The 9798-nt window shown below is 44.5% G+C and overlaps 1 pseudogene; it reads right to left on the reverse strand.

The window, feature by feature from the left end:
* Nucleotides 1–419: 419 nt before the first annotated feature.
* On the reverse strand, nucleotides 420–537 carry LOC124607617 (annotated as a pseudogene).
* Nucleotides 538–9798: the final 9261 nt, after the last annotated feature.

Genomic DNA, 9798 nt, shown 5'->3' on the forward strand with positions numbered 1-9798 from the left:
AAACCGAGCCGGCGAGTACAGCAATTAAAACTAACGACTCATATCTAAAATTTTAAATAGCTACACTAACTATTAGCCGCTCCGACCTCAAATAAATTAAAAGTAAGCACAAGTTGTGAATTAAACGAGCCAGAATATGCTATAAATCAATAAGTTACAAATAAAGCGGCACGCAGTTTGATACTGCTGCTTCACAATTTCTAAAACTGAACTCCGCCCGAACAGGTCGTGAAGGCCCAACGGTACCAACCGGCCGCCGTGCCATCCTCAACCCACAGGCGCCACTGTATGCGGACATGGAGGTAGACGTGGCCAGCACAACATCCTCCCGGCCGTATGTCAGTTTACGAGACCGGAGCCGCTACTTCTCAATCAAGTAACTCCTCAGTTTGCCTCACATGGGTAGATTTCATCCCACTTGCCAACAGCGCTCGCCATACCGGATGGTCACCCATACAAGTAGTAGCCTAGCCCGACAGCGCTTAACTTCGGTGATCTGATGGGAACCGGTGCTACCAGTGCGGCAAAGCCATTAGCACTTCACAATTTCAAAAGGAACAATAATTTTTTTAAACCAGTAACGCTGCACAAGCATCATAATAGGGTGTCATAACATTACACGGACGCAAGTTCCTAGTAGCTCACACAGTTAAAGCGCAGCCCTGCGACGTTAAGGGAGAGCACGACTTTCAACAGGTTATCTCACGGCGAAGACAGAAAATCATTTTCATGTAAACTGGTCGATGCTCACCGTTTTCAAAATGCAGCGCTGTAGAAGTAAATCTATGGACTCGACTGGGGACCGCCTCAATTTTCATCGAAATTACATTAAAGACCTTACAACCAGGATACTTTTTTAGTGTGAATTCATCGTGAATTGCGATGACCTCAGTGCGGTTATCCTCTTAAATAAAAATGTCATTTATGTTCGTCTCATCGTTTCTCGGTTACCTTCTGTACTATGTGGTAGCTATTCGTTCTATGTATGGTCCACGTTTCATTGAGCAATGTCACTTTGCAGGACACATCACGCGAATATTACTTTTGTCCTTACGTTTCGCACACCACTGTTCCGGATGTTTCAAAATTAATATCGTGGGTTTAAGGCTTTATAGCATATATTACATGAAACTTACAATTAGAAATAATACATCAAATGAAAGAACAGCACCAATAGTTTTTCTTACAAGTGTTCAATGTGCAGTTCATTCGTCACACGGCACACATCGAGCCGATAGGCAAGCTCTTTCGAAACCTTAATCAGTGTGTCTGGAGTAATTGTTTCAACAACTGCTTCAGTCTTCTTTGTTAAATCGGGTAAATCAGCTGGTAGTGGAGGCACATACATACACATGATCCTTTATGAATCCGCAAACTGAAAAAAACGCACGGCGCCACGTCCGGTGAACGTGGAAGCCATGCGAAACAAACTCTGTCATCTGGCACCTTGCACCCAATCCACCGGTCGGTTATAACGCCGTTTCACCAATCGCGTACTGAGTTATGCCAGTGAAGTGATGCATCATTTCGCAAGCAAATAAATTTGTTTGGTGCAGCTCCTTCCATTTGCGGAAAGAGCCGTAGTTCTAGCGTATCGAGATAAGAAGCACCATTTACATTTGTTTCGCCGAGAAAAAAAAAGGCACAAAAACTTCCAACCGGGATATGATACAAAATAAATTCAGTTTAGGGGGTCTTGTTGCAACTGTACCATCTCGTGCGATTTGCTGAATCCCAGATGCCCGCATAATGATATTCATATTTCCACTCAGATGAAATATCGATTCATCACTGAAGACGAGAGGAACCACAAAATCTTCATAGTCATGCAGCAGCTTTTCGGTTGCAAAGTTGGCACGTAAACTGTAGGCTTTAGAACTTGTAACAACTTCAAACGATAAGGATGTAGTTGTAAGCGTCTCCATAAAAGTCTCGACGCAAACGTCACTGGAACTGCTAATTCACGACTAGCCTTCGGAAGCGATTTCTTGGGCCTACTGTCTCACTTGTTCAACACGTCTTCAGTCACTCTAGGTCGTCCCGTACTCTTCCCTTTGCAAATACAGACAGCGTCCTCAAACCTTGAAGATTACAATGGAACTAAATATGGATCGCGCGGTCCTGTTTGACAGCAGATTCAGTCCTTGCAAATTGTAAAACACAGAAAACTTTCTGTTCAGTAGTCGCCATCTTCGATTCTAGCAATTTTTTTACATGGACACAGGTATACAAACCAAAGCGTGTCAGTTGCTCTTTCATCTGTTGTATTATTTATAACTGTAAATTAAATGAATTAATTGCTACAAAGCCTTAAAACCCCGACATTCATTTTGAAACTCACGGTATTTGTCTGACATCACGCGGATGCACGATCTAGTCCATGTTTGTAGCGTCCTCTAAGGCATGAGACCGCAACTATGGAATATGTAGAGGAGTATTTGAGTTATGTATGGCGGAAGCATAAGATAGTCCATTAAGTATGCCCTATATGGTACCTGAGTATATCTATGTGGCGCCACAATGGAGACAGGCCTTGCCATGTTACGGTTTCTCTGTCTATGCCTGTATATCTTATCTGCCGGCAGATACAGCAGGAAACACAGGGCGCAACGGGTACAAGTGCAGATTTTTTGAATGTGGTACCTCAATATGTACCACACATCAGTGTTTTGGTTTTGTTTTTTTTTTTTCTCTGCGCCGAACAGTCTTCCCACAAACTGTATGTATGACCTGATGTTTTCTGCATGGCAATAACTGAACTACTAAGTCAGTATAGACTGACCGTCTACAGTTCAGCATCTGACCTGCTGCCCAGGAAACAACATAAATCAAGTCGTCAGTTTCATAACGTCAGTGGTTCTATGTTAGTGACCAGTGCTGTGAGGTACTGCAAACCCGACGTATAAATTTTCTTGACAGTTGCCCTGTTTATGAAGTTAGTGCAGCATGGGATGTAATTTCACTTCTCAAACACTGCTGCTATATGTTTGCCTCTTTCCTCACAATAGGCATTTTCCTTTGGTGACAGTTATACGACTGATGCGAGCATAGTATAATTTCTGAACCATACTCAGATGTGATCAGGGAGCGTGATCATTGAGCGCTATACACCTCTGGAAAGCTATACTGTGCATGTATCATAACGAATCTATGTTTTTCTTTGCTGTAGAAGAAGGTACTTTTATCATCTTAAAATATGTCACTGTAGTTAGTGGGATAAAAGTGTTTCAGGGTGGCTATATGCCAGGTGTTGGACATACATGTCCACCATCAGATTAATAAGAGGATTGCACTCTGCATGACTAATACTTCAGTAACCACGTGGCTTTAACATTATAGTGTCTTTAAGTACAGAACTGTGTAGCCTTAGGAGCGCATGTTTTTATGTTCGACATTCCTTTCTCTCTTTCCAGTACCGTCTTGGTACTGACCCCAGACACTAGAACAATACTTTACTATTGATAGCACAGTTGACTTACTTAAAATGCTTCAAACTCCAGCCTTCTGGAGCTCAGTCAAGCATAAACCATACATTTCTTCTTAACTGTATGTTACATCAGCACAACACTCATATCTACTATACACAAACAAGGGCGTTAACCCCCTCAACATGAGTGCATCTCGAGATATCTTGTGCAATACAGTGGGTGCCATGAGTAAGACTGGAGTGGAACAGTCTTCGCTGAATTACAGTTATGGTCACAGCTCGCTGTCTTCCTTCGTGAGACATGGAATGTAACAGATATAATACCCTCCTACTTCTGGTCACTTGCAAACTAAATTGACGACAGTGCTTCAGGGACTGTTGGTCAAAGACGATGCAGGGAGATCTTTGAATTTCCAACTTCATCCATGAATGGGAAAGAACTAAATGGTTCAAATGGCTCTGAGCACTATGGGACTCAACTGCTGAGGTCATTAGTTCCCTAGAACTTAGAACTAGTTAAACCTAACTAACTTAAGGACATCACAAACATCCATGCCCGAGGCAGGATTCGAACCTGCGACTGTAGCGGTCTTGCGGTTCCAGACTGCAGCGCCTGTAACCGCACGGCCACTTCGGCCGGCTGGGAAAGTACTCTGTGACTCCCATCCGCGCAGAGAAATATAGGTAATCGTAATTTTAAATACGCACTACGGTCGAAGTGTTAGAAATACGTAAATAACACATGTACTTGGAGCTACTACCCAACCAAAAAAACATATGACTTGTAACAGCTATATTTATTAGTCTACAAATGGTGTAAATTCACATGAAGTGTTGAGTGCAATTGACAAAAGATCTCAGATCGATTCCGTATTTCTGGATTTTCGGAAGGCTTTTGACACGGTACCACACAAGCGACTCGTAGTGAAATTGCGTGCTTATGGAATATCGTCGCAGGTATGTGACTGGGTTTGTGATTTCCTGTCAGAGGGGTCACAGTTCCTAGTAATTGACGGAAAGTCATAGAGTAAAACAGAAGTGATTCCTGGCGTTCCCCAAGGTAGTGTTATAGGCCGTTTGCTGTTCCTTGTCTATATAAACGATTTGGGAGACAATCTGAGCAGCCGTCTTCGGTTGTCTGCAGATGACGCTGCCGTTTATCAACTAATAAAGTCATCAGAAGATCAAAAAAACTGCAAAATGACTTAGAAAAGATATCTGAGTGGTGCGAAAAGTGGCAGTTGACCCTAAATAACGCAACGTGTGAGGTCATCCACATTAGTGCTAAAAGGGACTCAAACTTCGGTTACACAATAAATCAGTCTAATCTGAAAGCCGTAAATTCAACTAATACCTAGGTATTACAATTACGAACAACTTAAATTGGAAGGAACACACAGAAAATGTTGTGGAGAAGGCTAACCAAAGACTGCGTTGTATTGGCAGGACACTTAGAAAATGTAACAGACCTACTAAGGAGACTACCTACACTACGCTTGTCCGTCCTCTTTTAGAATACTGCTGCGCGGTGTGGAATCCTTACCAGACAGGGACTGACGGAGTACATCGAAAAAGTTCAAAGAAGGGCAGCACGTTTTGTATTATCGCGAAATATGGCCAAGAATGTCACTGAAATGATACAGGACTTGTGCTCGAGATCATTAAAAGAAAGGCGATTTTCGTTGCGACGGAATCTGCTCAGGAAATTCCAATCACCAACTTTCTCGTCCGAATGCGAAAATATTTTGTTGACGCCGACCTACTTAGGGAGAAACGATCATCACGATAAAATAAGGGAAATCAGAGCTCGTACGGAAAGATATAGGTTGTCGCTCATTCCGTGCGCTATACGAGATTGGAATAATAGAGAATTTTGAAGTTGTTTCGGTGAACCCTCTGCCAGGTAGTTTAATGTGATTTGCAGAGTATCCATAATAATGTTGTCCAGTATACCGTCTTCAGACACCAATAGAAATACCTGCACTTATACTCGTTAAATCCTGTATAATCATCACAATAGCTTTAGCATGAGAGAAGAAAGCTTAACTATAAACTGCTGTATCAGGTATCTCGCCGAAAACCACATCAATAACTATCAAGTATACGCCCATAAGGAATGGCGCTATAGGTTCATGCGCTCTCTGGCCGTGGGCCAAAATGCCATGAGTAACGGAGGATAAATATTCTATAATCCCAGCTAATTCTGCCGGCTAAACGTCGGAAAAGAAATATTTTCTGTTCCATTGAAGTTCTCCTGAAGGACGCCAAGAGACATCACACGGCAAAAACATGTTTGTTGAAAAAACGTTCAGTGCTCTTTTAGCCCTCGATCATCGTTGTAGACATCATACATTTGGCTCCAATTCGACAGCAGTCGAGGAACGAAGTAGATGGAGTAGTTACAGAGCAGCACGCAGACTGTCAAGGCTTCCAGTGAGGCCCGGCGGAGTGGGCAGATTGCCACGCCATTGTCCCGCTGATTGACTCGTCTGTCCGACTGGAGCCGCTGCCAAACCTTGAGCGAGGTCGTCCCGCCCGCCAGATCAGAGGCGCCGCGTCACTGGAGACGACCGCGCAAACAATAAAACCGAATTACGCTGTAGAATTCCGTAATGGCCCCTCACGTGCGCTGTGGCTAATATACTGCTCCTGAGGACGCTAAAGACATTACTGTAACGCTGTACCTTACAACTAAAGAGTGGAAATTAAAAACATTCTAGGAGACATTTTTTCACAAAAGGCTGTTTCCAGTGCTATAGTGTTCTCTGTACTCTGCTACATGTCCCCAGACTTGATCCAGGTGCCAAACCATGGAAAAAGACTTTCAAATATGTGCCAATACACTGTCCATTTACATTAATGAGGCCACTTGTCAAAAGCATGAACAACCATCTCCTGCAGTGCAGGACGTGGAGAAAGAGTCAGTGAGTTTCTGGAAGGTACCCACGGGGATGTGGTGCCATGCCGGCTCCAGAGGTGTGGCCAGTTGAAATACAATTGCTCCGAGCGCTGTGGGACTTAATATCTGAAGTCATCAGTCCCCTAGACTTAGAACTACTTAAACCTAACTAACCTAAGGACATCACACACATCCATGCCCGAGGCAGGATTCGAACCTGCGACCGTTGCAGCAGCGCGGTTCCGGACTGAAGCGCCTAGAACCGCTCGGCCACAGCGGTCGTCGCGTGGCCAGTTGCGCTAGGTCTACCGGCTGAGTGTACATGGGGGGGAACAGCCCAATAGAGGTGGCCCCAAGGATTGTCGATTGGGCTTAAATCCGGAGAGTTTGGTGCCCAGGGGAATACGATAGATTCACCCTGGTGGTCTTCGGACCACACACGTACACTGCGAGCTGTATAACACGTTACATTGTCCTGCTGGTGGTTGCAATCTTGCCGAGGAAAACAAATTGCATGTAGGGGTGGACATGGTCATGCATACTTGTGTTGATTCACTGTGCCTTCCACAATGAAAAGATCACCCAGGGAATGCCGCGAAAACATTCCTCAGACCATAACGCTTCCTCCATGCTCGCTTTCATACTCTTCACGCCGTGCGCGCCAACGGCCATCTGTGCAATGGAGCATAAAACATTATTCACCTGACGCCAGTTACGGTACTGGTGTGCAATTTCAAGTCTTTGTCGCCGATGAACCTCTGCATAGGTGCAAAAACCGAGCGACTGGTGCGGATATCCATACGCAGCAGCTGTCGCTGAACGGTCGTTTAGGAGACGCTTTTGGTACCCCATGGTTCTTCTGTGTGGTCAACTGCTCACCAGGCGCTCGTCTATTCGCCCGTACACATCTCTGTAGCCTTTGTTCACCCCTGTAATCTATGGGCCGTGGCGCAACACAGTTGCCTCAGCGCCGGTTATGGATGGCGCCATTTTGCCATGCACGGTATAGTTTAGCCACTGCGGCACACGAACTGTATAAAAACTTAGTTTTTTTCGGAAATGCTTGCACTCTTCACCTGAAAGCCAATAATCAGGCCCTTATGGACGTGAGATCAGTCGTTCCGTTTCCGCGTCACTACATTGATTGCCCTGTTTTCCGCGTCGCCCAGACACGCTTTATACACGCTCCACGTTCGGTGCTGCCACCTACCGTCAGTAAGTGGTTACTGCACCTTGACGTCGAACATAGGCAGCAGTCACATCATTGCGACTGGACCTTGTAGATATCGTATGGTCTTTGTGCCATGCTGCGGCTCCCTCTGGAGTTCTAAAATTTGAACGATATTAGAAGTGTTTTTTTACGAAGTTCCACTAGTCGAACACCTAAAACTCTGAAACTTCCTGGCAGATTATTAGGTCATTCTGAACCTAAAACACTGTTTCTGTACTTTTATTATCATAAATAGCGTAGAACCTTATTGCACTTGGTAAAATCTTTTCCTCTGCTGCTGTGTCTAAAAGAGACATTTTTGTGACAGTGGCTGTGTACAAATTACGAGCTGACTCTTTCAAAGAACAAAACACCAATCATTCATTGTTAACAATGCTGTTTATTTATAGAAATAGCGCCGTTACCGGTTTCGAACGAACAGTTTCCTCTTCAGACGGATGTTGACGTTTGTATTATATTTCTTTTATTTCCGTCCTTAGAACTACAGGTTTTTTTTCAGAGGTGGCCATATTACATTTGTTATTTTATATTATAGACTGTGGACCAAAGAAACGGGTACATGTGCCTAATATGGCGTACGGCCCCCGCGAGAACGCAGAAGTGCCGCAACACGACGTGGCATGCACTCAGCTAATGTCTGAAGTAGTGGTGGAGGGAGTTGACATCTTAAATCCTGCAGGGTGTCCATAAATCCGCCGGCTGAAGTGGCCGAGCGGTTCTAGGCTCTACAGTCTGGAACCGCGCGACCGCTGCGGTCGCAGGTTCGAATCCTGCCTCGGGCATAGATGCGTGTGATGTCCTTAGGTTAGTTAGGTTTAAGTAGTTCTAACTTCTAAGGGACTGATGACCTCAGAAGTTAAGTCCCATAGTGCTCAGAGCCATTTGAACCATTTGTCCATAAATTCGAAAGAGTAGGAGGGGTGGAGATCTCTTCTGAACAGCACTTTGCAAGGCATCCCAGATATGCTCAATAATGTTCATGTCTGGGGAATTCGGTGGCCAGCGGAAGTGTTTAAACTCAGAAGAGTGTGCCTGGAGCTACTCACTTCTGGACGCGTGAGGTGTCGCATTGTCCTACTGGAATTTCCCAAGTGCGTCGGAATGCACAATGGACATGCATGGATGCAAGTGAGCAAACAGGATGCTTACGTACATGTCACCTGTCAGAGTCGTATCTGGACGTATCAGGGGTCCCAATCACTCCAACTCCACACGCTCCACACCATTACAGAACCGCCACCAGGTTGAACAGTCCCCTACTGGCATGCAGGTTGCATGGATTCATGAGGTTGTCTCTATACCCGTACACGTCCATCTGCTCAATACAATTTGAAACGAGACTCGTCTGACTAGGCAACATGTTTCCAGTCATCAACAGTCCAAAGTCGGTGTTGACGGGCCCAGGCGAAGCGAAAGCTTTGTATCGTGAAGTCATCAAGGGTACAAGAGCGGTCCTTCGGCTCTAAAAGCATATATCGACAGTGTTTCGTTGAATGGTTCGCACGCTGACACTTGTTGATGGCCCAGTATTGAAATCTGCAGCAATTTGCGGAACGGTTGCACTTCTGACACGATGAACGTTTCTCTTCAGTCGTCGTTGGTCCCGTTCTTGCAGGATCTTTTTCCGGCCGCACCGATGTCGGAGATTTGATGTTTTACGGGATTCGTGATATTCACGGCACACTCGCTACCTCGGAGATGCTGTGTCTCATGGCTCGTGCGCCGACTGTAACACTACGTTCAAACTCACTTAAATCTTAATATCCTGTCCTTGTAGCAGCAGTAACCGATCTCACAACTGCGCCAGACACTCTTATATAGGTGTAGTGGACGGCAGCGCTTCATTCTGCCTATTTAGTATCTCTGTATTTGAATACTCATTCCTATACCGGTTTCTTTGGCGATTTGGTGTATTTCTTTCATTTCCGTCTACGATCAGAAAGCTTTTTGTTCCCTAGACTACCGGTCTTTTTCAGCGATGACCATATTACTTTTGTTGTTGTTTACATTGTATTTAAATATAATTTTTTGATTTTCGCTCTTTCATTATTGTTTTACACTGAGCCGAAAAGTGTATAATTTATCAATTTAGTGTAACTGAATGGGTCGGTGTACGGAAGTGCAAACCTACAAGAGCATATTTTGAGTTGCTGCGTGTTATATGTTCGTAAATTCGAAGATAGCAACATAAACAAAGTAAGACAAAACAAGTACACATGGAAAAACTTGTTACCTGCTAGT

Source organism: Schistocerca americana, chromosome 3 (genome assembly GCF_021461395.2).
Source record: "Schistocerca americana isolate TAMUIC-IGC-003095 chromosome 3, iqSchAmer2.1, whole genome shotgun sequence".
Taxonomy (NCBI): Eukaryota; Metazoa; Arthropoda; class Insecta; order Orthoptera; family Acrididae; genus Schistocerca; species Schistocerca americana.